Raw genomic sequence first — 23,535 nt, 5'->3', positions numbered from 1 at the left:
TCATCCTATGTCATAAATATGACCAAACATCATAAAATAGTCTGAAAAGCATGGACTTGACCAAGGGCACACAGATATCATGTGGTAAAGCCAAGACCAGAACTTAAGTCTTATAACTACTCGTACATTGCACTTTTGACTGTAGGAATTCAGAGGAGGGAGAGAGTGATTGCCATGCGGTCATTATAGAAGGCTTCATGGAGGAAATGGCATTTCATCTGAGCCTTGAAAGGCAAGTAGTATTTTATTTTGTGACCTGTGGTTTAAGCTCTTTTTTGAGACTGTTTCACCAGGGTATGATGGTTCACAGCCCCAGAAATAATGCAATCATAGGGTATTTATTAGCTGGCCTGTGTCAGAGAATTTTCTAATCACAACATCTTAGCACAAAACAGCTGATATTGTGAACAGATAAAAAGAAGAAGCCCAGAACTGGAAGCAGAGAAAGACACACTGACCACAGGAACAGCAGAGAAATGCCCAGAGATGATGATAAACACAAAGAAAAGCAGCAGAAAATAGCATCATGACATTACCAGAGCAGTGAATATCTCTATGTATATTGCTCTGCTCAAGCATGTGCTCTGTGTGCTCTATCTGTATGCTGCCAACACATGTGCCTTTATTACATGGGTTCTAGGTTCATGTCCCTTCATAGATATTTCCTAATGGTATATAGTTGCTATGGGTATCCCCTTTATGCATACTCCCTGGTCACCCATATTCTCTTCATATGAACTCCCCTCCAGATTGAGTCCAGGCTATAGCCCAGAGGATTGGGAAATTAAACTCTTATAAACTCTGTCAAAGTCTATACAATAAAGTCTAAATCTGATTCATAAGTATTGATTCCAGTGATTAGATATAATTCTCAATTAATAAATACAAAATGAAGTAGGGTACCAATTTTCAGTTTCCTAGGAAAGTTTAGCCTATGTGTGCATTGGGAGGTCATTTTTCACTTCATTTGCCATGCTATTTGATTAAATGTCTTCTGTTTTGAATTAATGTGTTATCTGGCTGACTAATAAAAATAAACACATAGTTGGGTGCCTGTGACCTGTTGTTTTAAGTGGGTTCTGCCCCCACAGGAAGCCTCAATCTTGAGGTATCATTGCTGAGGCCTCATATGTGAGATAGGGTGCTTCAGGTGGTACACATGAATACAGTTTTAGAGAAAGTGAAGTAGGGACAACCTCCATGTAAGTGGAGCTAAATATTTCTTTAAAATTATAGAACTTCAAGAACAGGCATAGGACTCCTCTTCCCTTCAGAGTAAATGTAGCTGTGAGGGGCAGCAAGGGGCACAGTAGATAGAGCATTGGACCTGAAGTTGGGAGGACTTGAGTTCAAATCTCACCTCAGACACTTACTAGCTCTGTGATCCTGGACAAGTCACTTAACCCCAATTGCCTTAAACATCTGGGGCCATCTCCAGTTGTTCTGATATATATCTTGCCACTGGACCCAGGTGGCTCTGGAGGAGAGAATGAGGTTGGTGACCTTGCACAGCCCTCCCTCACTTAAATACAATTCACTGAAAGTAATGACATCATCCTGCTGTCATGTCATGGTCTGCTTCAAGAATGAAGGACAAACAACAACAACAAATATAGCGATGGCATACAAGAAAGAGCAATAAACTAAGAGCCAAGAAAACTGGGCTCTAAGTCATGGTTCAACTATTGGTTTACATGTGACCTTGGAAAAATAAACTAATCACTCTCAGCTTCAGTTTCGTACTCTTTAAAATGACTGGGTTGGTCTGAATAACCCGCAAAGGCCCTTTGAATCTATGAATGTCTATGGCACTGGTGACTGCCTAAGAGGATAAGGGAGCATATGATGCTGGCTTTCTACTCCACCCTTAAAAGAACATGACTTTTGGAGTTTTACTTCATTAGACCAGTAACTTTGACTACATTGTCCCAAAGGGCCTCTGAGTCAAACTTGAAAAGATATTACTATATTTTCATAGTTAATGGAAATGTGCTCCTGGGGCCAGGACTATGACCCCTCTGACATCTTCAGGGCCCGATTCACTGTCCAACTTATCCCCCAATTGTGAGATACAGTAACAACCTGTTAAAGTAGTGAACTCTTCCCAGTTAGGGAAAAGCATGCCCATATAAGGAACTGCAAGGCAATATTATCTAGTGAACTCAAGAATTTGAGAAAAGTAAGTTTTTCAGGGTTAGAGGGAAAACTGTTAAAAATCAGCTTGATCTGACCCTCGATGGTGCTCTAGTAAAAGTAGGTAAAAATTCAACCCTAGTCACTACTAAACTTGCTTAATAGATTTATTAATGTTAACTTCTCCCATGCCTAAAATCTCCACCCCATTTTCCATCATGAGTTGTATGAAGGTGTATGTGGATGGGAGGGGTAATGTATCAAGGAAAATTTAGTTAGAACTTTTCCTGGAAGACTGTGAACCCGAAGTAACTGACCTATGGTGACTCGGGGGATGGACTTGCTATGTTAGGGCTTAAGATAAATACAGGCTACATGCTCTTAGCACTCACAATCACTGATTGTTTTTAATGTGGGTATCCATTCTCATAAGAATGCAATAAAATCTTTTGTCATACCAAAGTTGCCTCTGAAAGAATTTATTTTGAGAAAGTGGTCTGCACCTTTTCGCACAATGTCCATCTTATCCCCCAATGATGGAGTGAGAGGTCTCTAACATGGCTTTTACATGGATCTCTAATACATATAGAGAAGGTTCTATTCTTTCTGCCAGATACAAGTTTGATCTGAGTCTAGGCTGAGGCTGAATGAACCTACAAGTATGCATTAAGTGACTTTAGCTTTGATGTTTAGGATAGAAGGGCCTGCAGCCAAGTAGAATATTATATTCTTACTCTCAAGACTATTTTCTGACCCAGTCAGGAAACACTGGCCACTAAATAGAAACATGGTTTCTCTCCTTTGACTGTATGTCTCCTAGTTTTTCCTGCCCAGATCGACTTAAGACCCTCCTCCTCCTCATGGACATTTTCTGATACTTAGATGTTGTCAGAGTCAACCAGCAAAGAATAAGGGTAGTTAGTCACTGACCTTTCTGGGCAGATACATCTGTCAAGGAAAGTTTTTTTGCCTAGAAAATGAACTGTCTTTGAACTTCTTCCTTATAGAAACCAGGCCATCTAAAGCTGCTTCAGTTGTTCCTCACATGACTAGCTCATAAATATATAACACATTTTCATCAGCTAAATACATTTTTTAATTTTAATTGATGCTGTTTCCACAGAGCCACAAATAGATAGAGCAGAGCATAAACTGAAGAATAAAAATGCCACTAAGCAATAACCTATAAAAAAGCTAGACATTCTAGGATCCTTGCACCTAGTAAGACTGTGTATATATAGATAGAGATATAGAGATATAGATATAGATATATACATATGTATGTATGTACACATATATGTGTACACATATATACATATATATAATTAATGAGTTAGCTACATAGCCTGACTTCTCTTTTTTCCCATATAAATATTTTATTATTTTCCCCTTTCATTTAGAGATAATTTTCAACATTTGTTTTTATAAGATTTCTAGTTTCAAATTTTTCTCCATTCCTTCCCTCCCTCGCCCCTCCCCAAAACAGCAAGTAATCTGATATAGGTTATATATGTACAATCACATTAAACTTATTTCTGCATTAATCATATAATGAGAGAAGAATCAGAGCAAAAAGGAAAAACCTCAAAAAACAACAACAGCAACAAAAACAATAGAAATAGTATGGTTCAATCTGCATCCAGATTCAACAGTTCTTTTTTTCTGGATTTGGAGAGCGTTTTGCATCATGAGTCATTTGGAACTATCTTGTACCATTGTATTGCTGAGAAGAATCAAGTCTATCGCAGTTGATCAACACACAATGTTGTTGATGCTGTGTACAATGTTCTCCTGGTTCTGCTCATCTCACTCATCATCAGTTCATGCAAGTCCTTCCAGGTTTCTCTGAAACCTGCCTGCTCATCATTTCTTACAGCACAAAAGTATTCCATTACATTCATATACCACAACTTGTTCCCCAACTGATGGGCATTCCCTCAATTTCCAATTCCTTGCCACCACAAAAAGAGAAGCTATAAATATTTTTGTACATGTGGGTCCTTTTCCCTTTTTTATGATCTCTTTGGAGAAAAGTCCTAATAGTGGTATTGCTGGGTCAAAGGGTATGCACAGCTTTATAGCCTTTTGGTTGTTAAAGGCTAAAATTCTAGCTAGTCTGTCTAAAATATCTAATGAGTGGTTGCCAATAAATTATAAGCTTTAGCAAGAGTTAGACTTTTAAGCATTTATTAAGGAGAATAAGAATTTGGTAAAGAGAGAGAGAAAGGCCTACATTCATCTATCTATTAAAGGGAGAGAGCATTCCTAGCTCTGCTCTCCACCAGAGTCCCCAGGAAAGAGCATGAGTCAGAGCGCCAGGCTCCCCCTTCTTCCTCCCACCAGCAAACGTCACTTCCTGATGCCAAAGAAAAGATGCATGATCTTGCCCTCAGAGATGTTCACCTCATGGCACAGCTTTTCTACAGTAAGTCTCCAGCAGGTGGCGTCATTCCAATCGTTACATGGGCATAGTTCCAAACTGCTCTCCAGAATGGTTGGATCAGTTCATGCCTCCACCAACAATGCATTAGTGTTCCAATTTTTCCACAGCTTCTTCAACATTTATTATTTTCCTTTTTGTCATATTAGCCAATCTGATAAGTGTCAGGTGGTACCTCAGAGTTGTTTTAATTTGCATCTCTCTAATCAATAGTGATTTAGAGCATTTTTTCATATGGCAATAGATAGATTTGATTTCTTCATCAGAATACTGCCTGTTCATATCCTTTGACAATTTCTCAATTGGGGAATGACTTGGATTCTTATCAATTTGATTTAGTTCTTGATATATTTTAGAAATGAGGTCTTTATCAGAAGTACTGGCTATAAAAATTGTTTCCCACTTTTCTGTCTCTCTTCTACTTTTGGACGTATTGCTTCTGTTTGTACAAAACCTTCTTAATTTAAGGTAATCAAAATCATCCATTTTGCATTTCATACTATTCTTTATCTCTTATTTGGTCATAACCTGTTCTCCTTTCCAAAGATGTGAGAGGTACACTATTCCCCTTCCTCTCCTAATTTACCTATGGTATCACCTTTTATGTCTAAATCACGTACCCATTTTGACCTTATTTTAGTATAAGGTGTAAGATGTTGGTCTATGCCTAGTTTCTGCCATACTCTCTTCCAGTTTTCTCAGCAGTTTTTGTCAAATACTGAATTCTTATCCCAGAAGATGGAGTCTTTGGGTTTATCAAACAGTACATTATTAAAGTCATTTACTGTTGTGTCTCCTGTGCCTGACCTATTCCATTGATCCTCCACTCTATTTCTTAGCCAGTACCAGATGACTTCTAACTCTTTAACTATGTCTGATTTCTTGAACCTTTCCGATGCATCCTCTGAATAGCTACAACATTCTAAGAGTACAAGAAGCATAAGGAACTATTTAATTCTCTGCCCTTGCAGCTCTCTAGCCTTCACAGTAAAGTCAACAAGCATTAAACACATACTATGTACCAGGTACTGTGCCTTCACAGCTAATATGACTTCTCCCATCTCCGTCTTCATCCATGGCTTCAGATTTGGGTTCCAATTCTATCCCAAAGCAAGAAATATGATTATAATGAGCTTTAGGTTAATTGTTTACTAGCTCAGGACTAAATCAGCTTTCTTCTGGTCCCCTCGGTTGATAGCCAAAAGGCAGAGATGACTTCCTCATTAATATAAGAAGTTTGATATTGAATTGCTTGATTCTATAGGGAGGGTTGAGGAGAAGGAGGAAGAAAATTTAGAACACAAAGTTGTTTTTTTTTTTAATCAATGTGAAGAAATGATGAGCAAGTGGATTTCAGAGAAATCTGGAAGGACTCACATGAACTGATGCTGAGTGAGATGATCAGAACCAGGAGAACATTGTACACAGTATCAACAACATTTCATGTTGATCACCTGGGATACACTTAACCCTTCTCAGCAGTCCAGTGCTCCAAGATAGTTCCAAAGGACTCGTGATGGAAAATGCTCTCCAAATTAAAAAAAAAACCTGTGGAATTTAGATGCAGATTGAACCATACCATTTCTTTTTTTGTTTGTTTTCTTTTTTTGAGGTTTTTCCCTTTTGCTCTGATTCTTCTTTCACAGTATGGCTAATGTGGAGATATGTTTGGTGTGATTGTACATATATAACCTATATCAGATTGCTTGCTGTCTTGGGGAGGGGGGAGGGAGGGAGAAAAATTTGAAATTAGATATCTTATAAAAACAAATGTTGGAGGCAGCTGGGTGGCACAGTGGATAAAGCACCAGCCCTGAATTCAGAAGGACCTGAGTTCAAATCCAGCCTCAAACACTTGACACTTACTAGCTGTGTGACCCTGAGCAAGTCACTTAACCCCTCATTACCTTGCAAAAAAAAATGTTGAAAACTATCTCTACATGTAACTAGAAAAAAAATTTTTAATTAAAATATAAGCAGTTTGACCTTGGTTTTTCACATCCAAGGGGAAGGGCTATCTATTTTACCATCATAACATCTCAAGTACACTCCTTCCTCAGTTGTGACACTGCCACGTCTATAGTACAGGTCCTTTTCACCTCACACATGGACTATTGTAATAGTCTTCTGGTTGGTCTGCCTGCCACAAGTCTCTCCCAACCCCCTTCCATCTTCCACTCAGCTATTGAATCCATCTTGCTAAAACTCATGTCTGACCACATCACCCCACCCTATTCAATAAACTATGTTTGTTCCCTGTCATCTCCAGGATCAAATATAAAACCAATGATGTCATTGATGTGGGGATTCATTCTAGCACTGCAGATTGCAACCTATCCATACCTCCTTCTCCTCCTGTGCTTCTCTTGTTAACAGGAGGTTGATAACAGTGCACCCCTTGGGCTGCCCATCTGTTCGCCTTCACTGTTGCAAACTGATGGGGTTGGCCTCCTTTTCTTCCCATGTCCTGGGTGATTTCATTTATATGACTCCTTGTAAACAATCATGATTGGTCATCTGCTGCAGCCTGCCTAGACCACTGTGTCTCTCCATTACTTTTTGGATCACAAAGAATCACTAAATTGTTATGCTTCACAATAGGGGAATATTTGTATGGGGAAAAAATTATTTTTTTGCTTCAGAAAGCAGCTGGGGATAGAAGAGCCCTGCACAATTTCCTAAATGCAATCCAGTCCCAGGCCAATCCTAAATCTTTCTGAGCTATGGACTAATCCAATGAATGGGTTTTCATACAAATGCTTATCATACTCTAGACAAGGAGCCCTTTACTTTCTGAGGGTCATGGCCCCCTTTGGCTATCTGGGGAAGCCATAGACCCTTCTCAGAATCATGTTTTTAAATATATAAAATGAAGCACATAGAATTACATAGAAAAATAAATTATATTGAAATAGATTTTAAAAAATATTTAGTTCATGGACTTTGGGTGTGCTATTCTAGACAATAGTTACTCTTCATCTACCCTCTCATTTCCCCCTCAGCAGCACTCCTCTAGACTTCATCAGCCCTCTGCACTGAATACTTTTCCCTCACATACCCTTTTCATTTTCTTTTTATGTGTTGTCTTCCCCCAATTAATTGCGAGCTCCTTGAGAGCAGGGACAGCCTTTTGTGTCTCTTTGACCTTATCACTTAGCACAGTGCACGGTACATAGTAGGCACTTTATAAGAATTTATTGATTGACTCTTTGGTATTAAAAGCCCTTCATAACCTGCCACACACACACACACACACACACACACACACACACACACATTTCCAGTCTTTATGTACTTTAGACTATATCCTTCCTCACCCCCATGTACATTGTGAATCAGTGATACTGGCCATTTTGCATTTCCTCTCACAAGACATTCCATCTACAGACTTTGGATATTTTCACTGGCTGTTCCCCATGCCTGGAATTCTCTCCTTTCTCATCTCTACCTTCTGGATTATCTGGCTTCTTTCAAGTGCCAGATAAAGACCCACCTTCTATAAAAAGTCTTTCCTGGGCAACTAGATGGTGCAATGGATAGAGCACCGGCCCTGGAGTCAGGAGGACCTGAGTTCAAATCCAGCCTCAGACACTTAACACTTACTAGCTGTGTGACCATGGGCAAGCCACTTAACCCCAATTGCCGAAAGAAAGAAAGAAAGAAAGAAAGAAAGAAAGAAAGAAAGAAAGAAAGAAAGAAAGAAAGAAAGAAAGAAAGAAAGAAAGAAAGAAAGAAAGAAAGAAAGAAAGAAAGAAAGAAAGAAAGAAAGAAAGGAAGGAAGGAAGAAAGGAAGAAAGGAAGAAAGGAAGAAAGGAAGAAAGAAAGAAAGACCCATGCTCCCCTTCCCATAGGCTGATCATCTGCAATCTCATCACCATGTAGGTAATGACTCAGGTCAGATCTCAGATCAGATAACTCCATGATCTGCTTAGCTTCAACTCCACCAAATATCATGCCCTGCTCTGGATACCCCCTAGTGGCCACTCTCCAACACACCCACCCACCCACCCACACACCCACACACACACACACACTTATGAGCTTTCTATTGTGTGTTATCTCCCCCCACTAGACCAAAGCTTCTTAAACTGTGAGTTGTGACCCATGATCCCATTTGGGCTTGCATTACTGAATGTGGGGGTCATGAAAAAAGATGGCAAAAGCAAAAGGTTATGTATACCTATTTTATATACCTATATCCCAGGGGTATATTAAAATTTCTCTGGTGAAAAGGGGTCATGAGTGGAAAAAGTTTAAGAAGCCTCACTCTAGCCGCCGTCCAGGTGGGAGGCAAGAAGCGGGACTCGCAGGCGCCGGCGAGCTCGCCAGTCCACCTCATTATCAAGGTTGATTTTTGAATTTTGTAAAAACTTTCATCAGCTCCTATTGAGTGACTGAAAGGATGACATTTGAATTGCTGGCCTTTTAAAGATCATCCAGAGAAAGAAGTTTTGATGCTTACAGGATAATTTTGACACGCCACAAGAAAAGTTTTAATGGAAAGAGATCAGATAATAGAGCTGGCCAAGCAAAAAGACCACTACCAATTCACTAGTCTTAGAATTGTCATCTATTAATTTTAAAATGTATCTGAAATTTTAAAAAACAATAAATGTAAATTTAAATAAACTTTAATTTAAAAAAAAAAGAAGCCTCACTCTAGATTATGAGCTACCTGATGGCAGGGACTGTCTCTTTTTCTTATTTTATCCATACTGCTAAGCAGGTGCTTGATAAGTGTTTATTGACTTGAACTGAATTGAATTAGTTAAGGAGTTATGGTGCTTTTTGGACCCTTTTTCCTTTCTTCAGGGGACAGGCCCAAGTATAGCAGAGCCAAGAGTGGTGGAGGATGGAGAGAGAAGCCTTGAGTGTACAAAACCTCCCCTCACCAGATCTGCTGATGGCTACCTTGAGGTATTTGCATCTGCTCCTAACCCTACAATGGGAGAGGAGAGTTCCAGCCCCCCAATTCTGAAATATTGCCTTCTATAAACAGAAGGGGGAGCTCCTGGGCAACACCAGTTTGGGGATTACCTCTCTAGTAACTGCAAGTTTGAAAATTAATGGATTGCTTTTCTGGAGAAATAAGGTAATTTACTGGGCAGCGAAAATTTCTTGAGGAAAAGAAGCTCTCATTTATAATCTCCTAAAGCCAAAAGAGGCAACAAGGAACCTAAAAGCATTGAGGTGGGAGTTGGGGTAAGGAAATCCTACCCATCAGCTATTTCCTGAATTATTCAAATAATGCAGATTCTATGGGGAAAGAATGGCCTATCTGTCAGCTCCAAGCTTCCTTCTTTCTAGGAGAGTACCAGGCCTCTGGATATTGCCACAAAGAAAGAAGTGTCTGTACCTTTCAGAGGTGAATATGAGAGTCACTAGCATGTCTGGGGGAGGGAGAGGACAGCAGCCATCTAATCCAACCCTCTTAATTTTTAGGTGAGAAAGGCAGGAGTGGTAATCCTAAATGTCTTTCTCCTTTTGGGCAGCCCAAAATACAAAAGGCTTTGCAATGAGTCTGAGGAGTGTATGGGACCTTCAAGGAAAACAAGGGTTCACTCATCAAGAGAAGAGCATGATTGCTTGTTAATGGGCTGTAATGAGTCGTTGATGCATTTCCTGAATTTCCATGGTGTGAAGTAACAGCTTTTCAGTACTCAATATGCATTATAACCTTGAATGCTTTTGTGGCTGCTTTATCCTTTTACCTACATCTGGAGAATCTGAGAAATGAGCTCGATCTGAGGTATATTCAGAAGTTTCTCAGAGGCCAGATTCTCAAGCCACTCCTAAAACTGAATTCAATTTATGTAAGCCCAGATCTTAAGATGCTGGACTACGGGTTATTTCTGATATATGATCTTGTCCCATTTCTTCTTGGGTATCTACCTACTATGAGTCCTGAATTCAGTTTAAATAACATATATACAGACTTAGAACTGGAGAGAGCCTCAGAGGCCATCTCGTCCAAACCTCTCCATTTATAGGTGAAGAAACTGATAGCCAGAGAAGTTAAATGACTTCCAAGGCAAGTAGAAAAATCAGGATTTGAACCCAGATCCTCTCAGGTTAAACCCAGTTCTCATTCCCCTATACCTTTTGTTAACAGTTGTCATGTCCTTTCAATCTTTTTCTACCACCGACTGATTTCCTCATATGGAGAACAACCTTCAGATTTATATTCCTAGAGACCTGTGTGTTGAATAACATAAACCATTAGCCTGGATTCCATGTTCAGGCCCCAAGCTTTTTCCTAACCCCATGGACCTGTTGGGATTTCTGGTGCTGGCCTTCTTTAAACAGCCATGCTTCTGAGAGCAGGTGGCCCCTACAATCCAGCACATTTCATCACAAAGGGAGCCAATGAATTTTGGCTTCTAAGTATCACAGGAAGAGCCACATGGAGGATTCTCAGGGTTGTCATGGTGACAGTCTCTCAAAGCACTCTGTGCCTGGGTGTGAACTCCAATGATATACAAAGACTCAGACTTGCAATGTATTCTTTGCACTCAAAACATCACATTTAATGGCTGCACCTTGAACCTTTCATGCCAACCCAAAGGACCTACCTTACTCCAAAAGAAGGCTTACTTACACCTTCAAGACATCATGAATACATCTGGTAACATGGATTACAATTTGGGCAACAGTGGCAAGAGCCTTCTATCAGTATATATCCCAGGAGGAAATGGAGAGCCTGCCCTTCACTCTTTCAAAAATAAAAGTGTCCAAGAATTTGTACAATAACTGAGTGTGACAAATTTAGGTAACTCTTTGTCTAGCTTGGTAATTTGTTAGTTGCCCTGTTGAGTGGAAAGATGGCAGACTTTGGAATCAACAAAGACTGGATTCAAATTCTGTCTCTGACATTTACTCACTGTGTGACCCTGACCAAGTCCTCTAACCTTTCTGAGCTTCAGTATTCTGATCTGCAAAATGAGTATACTAGTACCTACTTCTAAAAATTTAGGGGTTCAATGGCACAACGTTCCCCAAACTATAAATATCTGCTATTATTAATATCAAACGGTCACAGTCTAAACCAAAAATCTCACAGTTCATTAGGCACACATTTAATACTTGTGATGCTTGATTTGGGGCCTTTTTCCATATCAGTTGGCACTCTATCCTCTGGCCATCCTGATCCAAGCATCTGCCCAGTTCCTGAGCTTGGCTTGTTTGTTCTGTAATTCTGAACCCTATACATACAGGAACCTCTCCACTGTGGGTCCATGTCATCCTCCCCTAAACCAAGGAGGGAGGAATCACCAACAAGTTCCATGCTCAGTCACAGACCTGATGTTAGTCACATACTATGTAACTTAGTCATACACTTATATAACTCAGAACATTTGAAAAAAGTCATAGAATACCTAACACAGTATCTTATACCTAGTAGATACTCAACAAATGTTTGATGATTAAGTTCCACTTATCAGACAATTATTAAGTACCTACTGTTAGGGCAGCTAGGTGGCGCAGTGGATAAATCACTAGCCCTGGATTCAGGAGGACCTGAGTTCAAAGCTGGCCTCAGACACTTGACACTTACTAGCTGTGTGACCCTGGGCAAGTCACTTAACCCTCATTGCCCCACAAAATAAAATAAGTACCTACTGTTTGCCAGCCACCTTTGTCACTTACTATCTAGGCAAATCACCTAACCTCTCTGGGTCTCCATTTTCTCATCTATAAAGTAAGGAAGCTGAACTAAATGATTCCTGAGGTCTTTTTCAGATACAGAACTTTGATCTTATCAATTATTGTTGTTGTCAAGTTGTTTCAGTTGTGTCTGACTCTCCATGAGTTTTCTTTGCAAAGATACTAGAATGGTTTGCTATTTCCTTCTCCAGTTCATTTTTACAGATAAGGAAACTGAGGCAAACTGGGTCAAGTGATTTGCCCAGGGTTGCAAAGCTAATAAGTGACTGAAGCTAGATTTGAACTCAGAAAGATGAGTCTTCCTGCCTCTAGGCCTGGCACTGTGCCATCTAACTGCCCTATGTAACAAAGATAGTAACACAATGGCTCTTCAAGGAGCTTACATTCTACCAAAATGAAAATAATGATGAGAAGGATGACAATGACAACTACTATTTATTCATTGAACAGAATCAAGTCAACTGAGCCAATTAAATTTCCAATCCAAGACCATGGCTTAATTTGCAACATGCTTTAAGCAATTGAACTAAACCACGCCAATGTCCCACAAAAAGTTTGTCCAAAAAAAAAAAATTGTCCTTTCAGCCCTTCTAATCTGTTCAGGAAGCAGCATTATTCAGCAACGTCACAACTCATCTCCATCTCTGGGGTTTGTTGATGCCATATTTCAGTGGGAAAGAATTTATTTGTATATGAGGAAATGGGACATGACTCCTGACCTGAGAAAACTGGCCTAGCAACAGTCCAGGAATTTTGATTTCTTAAATCTTGTATAAAAGTTGGAATATTCAGAAAATACATCATTTTCTTTTTAAAAGAATAGTTTCCATTTATTGAACAAGTTAATTGGGATAGAAAACATCCACATTAAAGGAAATAATATTGCTCATGCTTATTCTGTAGGAATTCTATGGCATATGAGCCTTTTGTCATTAACTAAGCCAGAGTCACAGTCTTTTGGGTCTAGTTAAAAGGGATTATTTTATAAATCCTCCCCTGTGATTGCCCTCTATCACTGCTTCCCACTGATGTAGGCTCATCAAGTGCCTCTGTGTTTAACACATATAAAGTGCAGAAACACTTAAGCAAAATGTTTTACATGCATTATTGATAAATAATAAATGATGAGCAGATGTTTTCTATTAAAATTATCATAAACCTTGCTAAATCATATTGAATAGCCACATATGAATAGCTATGCAAACTCCCTATTTAGTCAACAAGTCAAATCAATAAGCATTTGTAATCACCTTTTATGTGCCAGCCACTGGGCTAAGTGCTGGGAATATGAAGAAAAGGCCAAAAATAATCTCTACTCTCAAGGAGCTCACAATCTAATGGGAAAGACAACATGAAAATGACTGGGTACAAACACGATATAGACAAGATAAATTGGAGATGACTGACAGAAGACATTATGATCAAGGAGGATCAAGGGAAAATGCACAAGGTAAGATTTTAACTGGGATTTGAAAGAATCCAGAAAAGCCAGGAGGAGGAGATGAAGAGAGAGAAGGCATTCCAAGCCTGAAGGACAGCCAGTGAAAACACATAAACGTATTATAACCAATTGTTTATAACCTTTTACATCCTCATGCATTTGATAGTAAGGTACTCTATAGATATGCATGACAGACTGTGAAATAACAATTGTGATTTACCTTTTGGAATTCAGGAAACTAAGTGTACCTGTAGGGTCAGTGAACTTTAGGTCTGGAAGAGGGCTTGATTATCACTAATTTAATTCCATCTACTAATCCTATGATCAGGGGCAGCTTGGTGGTGCAGTAGATAAAACACTGGCCCTAGATTCAGGAGGACCTAAGCTCAAATCCGATCTCAGACACTTGACATTTACTAGCTGTATGACCCTGGGCAAGTCACTTAACCTTCATTGCCCTGCAATAAATAAATAAATAAATAGATAGATAGATAATAAATGAATAAATAAATAAATAGATGAATAAATAAGTAGAGATAAATAAATGAATAAGTGAATAAATAAATAGATATATAAATGAATGAATGAGTGAATAGGTAAATAAATGAATAAATGAGCAGACAGATAGATACATGAATGAATAAATAAATAAATTTAAAATCCTATGATCATCTTGATCTCAGAATTAGAAGAGAACTCAGAAGTCTTGTAGACCAACTCAGACCTAAGCAAGAATCCTCTCTCCAACATACCCAGCAAGTAGTCATTCAACTTTTGCTGAAGATCTCCTGTAAAAGGACTACTTCCCAAGGAAGTCATTCCACTTGTGGACAGCTCTAACTATTTTTTCTTACATGAGGTTTCAATCTGTCTCTTTGTAACTCCCAGCCATGGTTTCTAATTGTGCCTTCTGGAGCTGAGTGGAACATCTGATGTCTCTTTCACATGACAATTCCTCAAAGACCTAAAGACAGTTATCTTGTTCCCCTGCGTCTTTGCTGGTGAGCTAGATGGTCTTCTATGAGGTGCTATGTGGCACAATGCATTGAGTGCTGGGCCTGGAGTCAAGAATACTGAAGTTAGATCCACCTTCAGATGCTCATTAGCTGTGTGACTTTGGAAGTCACTTAACCTCTGTTTGCCTCAGTTTCTTCATCTGTAAAATGAAGATAATGATAGTACTTCGTTCTCAGGCTGGTTATAAGGATCAAATGAGATCATATTTGTCAATCATTTATCACAGTGCCTAGCCCACCATAGGTGCTGTATAAATGCTAGTAGTTATTATTATCATTGTCATTGTTGTTGTTGTTCCAGCCTAAATATCTCCAGTTTCTGTAACTGATTGTCATGCCATTGAGGTTCTTTGCCATCATGGTAAGCTACCTCTGTAGAGTATCCAGCTTCTCAACATCCTTTCTATGGCATGGCCCCTATACCTGAACACAATATTGCAAATGTAGTCTGACCAAAGCAAAGTAACCATTCTGCTCATTTTATAGGTGAAGAAACCAAATCTCAAGAAGGTAAAGTAATTGACCGAGGGCCACATAGTACTCTGCATCTGATGCATCTGTAGAGTTACATATCTTTTCAGAACAGAGGGGCCACCATACACACATCTGCTAGAATAGTGTGCCTAGGTATCTACACAATCACATAAGTCAATGATTTGTACAAATGTTTACACTCCCAACCCTCAGACAATGACAACTGTCCTGGGGTCTTCATTGATTTCTCTTGCAGGCAGTCTTCTGAAAATGGTTGGTATAATTATCCTCACATTATAAGAAACCAGTGGGGGGGGGGTGAAGAAAAAAGATCATGTAAATTTGCATGACGAGGAACAAGCAAGGTAATGTTTGTGAAAAGTGCTATATTTGTAGAGCATTATATAAAGGCATGGTATTATTAATATTATTTTAAAATAAACACTTAGTCAATCAACAAGTTATTCCATCTACACAATAACTGAACTAACTGATGATGGTTTTGACATTATGTAAAGAAATCCCAGCCTTCAGGTTTCTAGTTTTCCAGAGAGTACCAACCCTCACCCCTACACTCATCTCCTACTTGGCAAGAAGAGCTACAATTTTGTATTTGTTATGGAAGAGTGGGAAAGTGGATTTAGTTCAGAAATTTGTCTTTGAAGACTATCCCTTCAGTAATTAACAATGCTTTTGTTAACATTCCTTGCAAGTCACTGAAATACCAGCTATGTTGCTGGGCACAAGAGACTTTCTCCAAATAGAATTTTCCTCTTAATTAAAATATGCACAATCACTGAAGTGAAGGACCTTTCATACACAGTAATTGCTAATTGATATTTTAAATATAAACAATGAAGGCAAAGGCAGAAACCAAGCCACCATTGCAAAACAGTCACAATCTGCATTCAATTAAGGAAGGTGTTCGGTGTACATGTTAAACAATATGACTGTGTCTCTGCACAGTGAAACCAGCTGAAAGGAGACCAAAGGATAGAATGGAAAGGTCAATGGCCTTGGACTCAGAAGATCTGGGTGTGAGTTCTGGCCTAAGCCTGACACTTTCTTTGGACAAATAATTTTGCCTTGTTTTCCTTACATGGAAATAAGGCAATGCATTTACAGTCGGACAGTCAAAAATCATGTATTAAGTACTTACTATGTGTAAGACACCATGCTGAGTACTAGAAATTACAAAAATAAAATTCCCTGACTTCAAAGAGTTTACATACAAAAGGAAGAGACACCATGTAGAAAAATAATATAATATGTATATATATATATATATATATATATATATATTGTATAATATATAATATGTACAATAGCAATACAAGGGAGTTTAGAGAAGACATTAGTGGTTTGGAGGTAAGGGTTCAGGAAAGCTTAGTCTTGAAGGAAACCAAGGATTCTGAGAGGTTATGATGGAGCCAATGCTATTTCCAATCTATCAACTTCTGACCCCCTTGTTCATGTCCCATGAGCTTCTATATTATACAAAATAATTTCCTAAAGGTACTTAATACAGATTTCTCACATTCTGCATTATATTATTCTTACCAATGTATTCTTCCTACCAACTCCTCAAAGGCCAGAACTCCATCTTACTCCTATATTCTGCACTCTTTGCACTGGATATAGGAGATGGGCCATGATATATGGACCTGCAAATAGACCAGTATCATTGGATTGCAGGATGGGTAGCAGGTAATAACATGTAAGGAGAATAGAAAGATAGGAAGAGAACAGATTCTGGAGAGATTTAAATGCCAATCATGAGAGTTAGATTTGCTCCTAGAAGTAATGGAGAATAGATAAATAGGAGAAGAGTGGCATGATCAGAAGTGCACCTTAGGAAAATCCCTTCAGCAAGTAACTACTTGGAGGATGACTTTGACTGGGGAGAAGCTTGGGAAAGGGAGACCAAATAGGAGGATATTACAATGCCCCAGGTGAGAGGTAATAAGGGCTTGAAATTCACCCCAATTCAAATGAATGAAAAATGAGAAAGACAACTCCATCTGTAAATCCCCTCAAATGTTTTCTGAAATGGTCAGTTCTCAGTATTTTCTTCATTCTTACTCCTTTAGGAGTGTTTTCAGCTGAGAAAAAGAAGTCAAGTCTTTAAAGGTCATACTTTATGGTTCATTAATTCCCATTCCACCTTGAAACACTTCCTAAAGGTACTTAATGGGAGATGTAGAGACCCAAAGGCACTATGCAGTTAGTCTTTTTGTAGCACCCAAGGCATGCATATAAATGAATATAAACATGCTAATAGCCTCAGAGGATCAACCAGTTCTCTATCACCCATGGCTCAAAATTTGGCCAAAACAGCCAAACTAAAAGATCGTTATATAAGGTACCTTGGGATCTTTAATCTTTATCCACAACAGGCAAAGCTTAAGTCAAGACTGAACCTTTCAGAGCCTAGACTGAAATATGTTACAAAACCAATTCTGTGTAAATGTAAATTACTTTTAAAAAGAAGAAGGGAAGAGTAGAAAGGAAGAGAGCAAGCATTTCTATATCACCTACTATATGCCAGGCACTGTGCTAAGAACTTTAGAAATATTATCTTTTCATCCTCAGAACATCCCTCCTGGTATTACTCCCTTTTTACAGTTGAGGAAACTGAGGCAAACAGAGGATTTACATGATATGTTAGTGATTTGCCCAGGATCACACAGCTAGTAACTGAGTTCAGATCTGAACTCAGGTCTTCTTGACTTTAGGCCTGGAGTTCTATCCACTGCATTGCCTGGTGCCACCTGCACAAGGATAACAGGCAAATTCATGAATTCTTTCACATTTTTACTTTCAATTATATTTTATATTTACCCTTTGGAGCCCACACTTTTTATTTCATTTGTTTAGGGGACTCATAGTGAAGAAACTCCTGTACTAATGCAGATCCCCAACTGCTATTCAGCTTACACTCTCAGGTTATGAGTGTTGGGGACACTCAGGAGTTAAATGACTTGCTCAGGGTGATACATTCAGTGTGAGTCAGAGGCGGTATTTGAACCAAGTATTACTGAATAGGGAAGCCAGTTCTCTATCTACTACACCTCACTCCCTTTATTCAATTTACTTATCTGTATTAATGTTGTATCACTTCAAAAGAATGGCACCTCTTAGAGGAAAGGGAAAGTTTCCTAGTGTGTCTCTATTCCCAGCACCCATCATAATGCCTGGCATGAGGTAAATATTTTAAAAGCATTTGTTGGACTGGATTTAAGGGGTAAATTAAATTCAAGAGCTATTTACTGAGTATCTGCTATGGGCAATTCAATCTGCTTGGCACCAAAGGGAGATAAAAAGATGAGTAATATGGAGTTCTGGCCTTTGAGGAGTTGGTAGGAAGAATACATTGGTAAGAATAATATCATGTAGAATGTGAGAAATCTGTATTAAGTACCTTTAGGAAATGATTCTGTGTAATATAGAAGCTAATGGGACATAAACAAGGAGGTCAGAAGTTCATAGATCGGAAATAGCATTGGCTCAAGAGTCAGAGGGCCTGGATTCAAATTCCACATCTGGCACTCAATTTGATCTTTGGTAACATCTGGGCCTTAGTTTCCTCACCTCTAAGATAAGGGTTTGGATTATATGGTCTCTAAGGTCCTTTCTCATTCTGTATCTATGATCTGATGACTTCATAATGCCTCTAATGGAGACAATCGAGAAAGGTGTGATTAAGGAAGCACCATTTTTGATAAGTCTCAAAAGATGAGGAGGATTGATATAAAGATATGACAAGTGAAGGGAACAAAATAAACAAAATCATGGAGCTGAAAGGGAGAATAAGCATTTATATAATACCTACTATGTGCAGGGCACTATGCTAAGTACATTACAAATATCTGATTTGATCCACACAACAATCCTGTGAGATAGATGTTGTTATTATCCCCATTTTACAATTGAGGAAACTGAGGAAAACAGGGATTAAGTTATATGACTAGTAAGTGTCTGGGGCCAGATTTGAACTCTAGGTCCAGTACTATATAGAGGAGGAGGATGACAACAAAAGGAGGAAGGTAAGAGGAGGATGGGGAAGGGGAAAAGGAAAAGAAGAATCAGAAGAGGAGGAAGGGGGAGAAAGAAGAGGAAGAGAAGAAGTATGTTGGGAGAACTATTAGTAGTCCAATTTAGCTGACACATAGAGTACATGTAGGGTAGTTATGGGAGAAATAGCTAAAAATATATGTTGAAGTCATATTGATCCCAAACTGAAGTGTTTATACTTAATTCAATAGAATAGAGAGAGCTATTAAAGATTTTTGAGCAGTGAATTGACATGATCAGAGGTCTACTTTAGGAAGATTAATCTGGCAACAGATAAAAGTTTCAGTTAAACCCAAAGATAGTCAAATACATTTGAACAATTAGCTAGGATAATGGAAAACATATGTATAGATTGTTAGCTGAAGTAACAAGATTTGCTATCTACATGTTACAGGATGAAAGATTCTCCTTTTGAAGCTTAGTACCAATGTCACTTCAATTTCCTGGTCCCAAAACAAGATCCTCTGTTGACATCACCAACATGAACCTATAATAAATATGAACTCAACCTTAAGATTCAAGTTCCCCTATAAAATGACTATAAACTGTCTTTTTATATCCCTATGCTTAGACCCACTTCTGTCAAACCAAGTAAGTTCTCTTTCCCTTTGGTATTTCCATTATTAATACACCTAGGGACTCTCATAAAATCTTCCTTTGGGTTCTTGTAATTCATGACTTTTCTTCTTTCTATACAACTTAAAGTCCACATAACCTTTTTCTCTCATGAAATTCATTAACTAGTAACATAAAATATAATTAACTCGATTTCCCCAACCCTGTATAATGCTCAGGGCACACCAGAATTGAATTCAAGAGTAAAATGCATAGCCGAAAATCATTCTCATAATGTTTTTGACAAGTTCCAAGCAGTGGTGTTAAACTTGTAGGTTACAATCCCACAACTAGAGGTTAGAGAGGAAGAAGATACTTCTCAAAAGTACCACCCATTGTGTGGCATCTGGCAAATGCCCAAAATGCTACTTTTAGGGTTAGCCATAGCTAATCCCCAGTACTTTTGTATTCCAGGTTAGCCACCCTGAAAGACTTCGACTAGCATAAGCTTTGTTCTCATCCAAACATTTTATCCCACAACTAACATCTTTTAGTGGATTTATTATTTGAGGGCTATCAAGATTAATGTTCACATTTAGGGCAATGAAGCATATGGATAGAGTAAGTAATTCAATTCAAGAAGTATTTGCTTAGTATTTATTTCCAGTAATAACCAAAATCTCTTTGCTCACCTATATTGATCAAATATTTTTCATTCCCTGAATAGTTATCAAACCATTTAATAATTTTTTTATCCCACAATATACATAGGACTTCTTTAGATACTAGAGGGACCTAGAAATACAAAACACTACTCTGTAGGTATCTTATATATACCTATTTGTATATACATTGTCATCCCTGTTAGATTTTTAGTTTCTTGAGAATAAGAACCATTTTTCTTTTGCCTTTGTCTCTGCTTGTACAGTGTCCAGAACAGATTAAATGTTTAATAAATGCTTATTGATTGATTTATGTATTACCTTACCCCAAGAAGATGTAATCTGCTCAGGAAAACAAGACCTAGGTATGAAACAGCTAAAAATGTTAAAATGCAGGCGATTAAGTACAAAAATGAGTAACAATGTCCATAATTAATATAGGATTTCAGAGGAGGGGGAAATCAATGTAAACTGAAATGGTCAAAAGTTTCATGGAAGATGTAGACCTTAAACAAGTATTAAATAATGAGGAAGATTTGAATAGGAAGAAAGGAGGGAAAGAGGACATCCTAGGTTTGGGGAAAATCTAGCATAAATCTAGCATCTCTGGAGAGATGGGCTAAACACTTCATAGTTTTCTCAGCAGACCACTATCAATCAACACTGAAGCTATTGATCATATACCTCAGGTTGAAGTCAATCCCTCTCTAGCTAATCTTTCAATTGAAGAAGTTTTGAATACCATTAGACTCCTCTTGTGTAGCAAAGCACCTGGTGCTAATTCTATTCCAGTTGAGATTTCCAAGGAAGGGGGTCCACTGCTCATAAAATAGCTGACAGAAATTTTCCAGGTTATATGGCAAGAGGAGGTTATTCCTCAGGAGTTCAAAGATGTCTCCATTGTCCACCTCTATACTGGCAAGATTCATATCAGAGTCCTCCTGGAAAGGAGAGGAGAGGAAAATTAGAGGAAAGAAAAGGACAGGAGATGACAGGACAGGACAGGAGAAGAGAGAAGAGGAATGGCTTCTGATAACTCCTCCACTATGTGGAAACATAGTCTTCTGGCTACGTCCAAAGAGAAATTTGGAATGGGGGCTTCCAAGATACCCTTATTCCTACTGTTTCATTCCTACTGTTAGCATTGCTACTGACTAGCAATAGAGAAAATAAGAGCATCAGAAGAATGACTGTTCTTGTCAGACAGAGGAAAGTCTAGAAAGAGTTGAAGTATGAAAGAAGTGGTTTGGCATAATAAAAATAGTTCTGGACTTAAGAATCAGCTATATGTGGGTTCCTATCCTGCCTCTGATACTTGCTCAGTGACACTGGTCAATTCATTTAACTGTCCATACCCTCAGTTTCCTCATATGTACAGGGAAGCTAATGCTAGCTACATTAATGGAGAGCGTTCAATACCCCCAACACAATCACAGGTCCAGATCTCCCCCACACAAAAAAATAGCACTTCTCTCACTTAATTGTTGTGAGGATCAATGTAAAAATGTATGTAAAGTCCTCTTTAAACCTTCAAACAGGATACCCAAAGAATATAGATCAGGAGGTTAGATTTATGTTACTGGAATTTGGGAGATAGTAGAACGGGAGTCATAGATTTGGGTGTCCTTTCGATAAAGGAAACATTGAAGACCTAAACATGAATAAGTTCTTTAAGGGTGACAATGTGAAGACAGAGAAGACCACAGATGGATCTTTGAAGCATATTCACAGTATGAAGATGGGAAAAGGAAAAGTAATATAAACTTATCTCACCCAAACCCAGAAGCCACTCAGGCATGTCTGCCTACACCACTAGAAAATAGAAATTGAATGTAACTTTTATACTTTTGTGTCATGAACGAGATTCTTGGCATATCAAAATCAACATTAGTTTAATGTTTTGGGGAATGTTCTTTGACTTCAGTAATGATTATACTTATGTGAGAAAATTGAGGCTTTTGTAAAAACAGAACTTTCTTTACTAATCATCAGGAATACTTACATAAAGCTCAGAATCTACTTATGGCTAAATCTGTATGTCTGACTTGCTATTTCAGCTCCCTAGAATACACCCAAAGTACTATAAATTTGCTGCTATGTCAATCACCTGCTTGCTCCTTAAGCTCAACTCAGGTCAAACCAAGAAGGTTCTAGAGAAAATTAGGGCATGTATTTCCAAACAAATATTTGTTCAGGTACCAGGTCCTCAAAAAGCCTCAATCAATTTTAAAGATTCTCTTTAAAAACAAGCTAAAGCACATATTCTAAAACTTTTTCTTCTCAGAATAATTAAATATGAAAACTGAAATTCATTTTTTAATTAAAAGAAATACAGAACTTCTCTCTTCTCAACTTATTTTTATTAAGTGAGGGAAACAGTTCTTTCCAGTCAAATAAAATAAAAATGAAAAAATGGCAAGTGGTTTTTAAATTAGAGAACTATAGTATCTTGGCTATGGAAGCTACCCCTCAGTAATTAGACCAACATTCCCCTACTTTTGAAGTATTTCCTGACAGGGAGGGACATAAAGTAAAAAAATACAGACACCACTGTGGACGTCTATGCGTATTCTTTATCTAGACTTTCTTAAGACCCAATCTTCTGAAATGGTTTAAGAAAACCTGCCTAGATAAACCAACTTCCTTCTCAACTCAACTTCATAGAATTCCTAGATCCCTTTAAAGTTCAGTTCAATTACTACTTTCTGCATAAGCTAAGGAACTCAATGCCTGGCCTGATTTACAAGAATACATGAATCTGAGAGAATTGTTTGGCCAGTGCAGAGCTTAAGTGAAATGTAAAATTCCCATTCAGCAGTCCTGCAAATGGGAGGAAAACCCATTACATTTTTTGATACATCTAATTGTTAGGAAATTCTTCCTTATTGTATGCCAAAATCTGCTTCTCCATCCATCCTCATTCTGACATCTAAAGCCAAGCCAAATAAATCTAATGCTTCTAAGATGGCAATACGTGATATACTTGAAGATAATATGATATTCCCCCAGAATTTTCCCTTTTCCAAGTTATGCATCCCCAGCTCTTTCAACCAAATTTCACATGGCATGATCTTG

Source organism: Dromiciops gliroides, chromosome 3, assembly GCF_019393635.1.
Source record: "Dromiciops gliroides isolate mDroGli1 chromosome 3, mDroGli1.pri, whole genome shotgun sequence".
Lineage (NCBI taxonomy): Eukaryota > Metazoa > Chordata > Mammalia > Microbiotheria > Microbiotheriidae > Dromiciops > Dromiciops gliroides.
The sequence above is the reverse complement of the archived record's forward strand: the minus strand, read 5'-3'. Positions refer to the sequence as shown.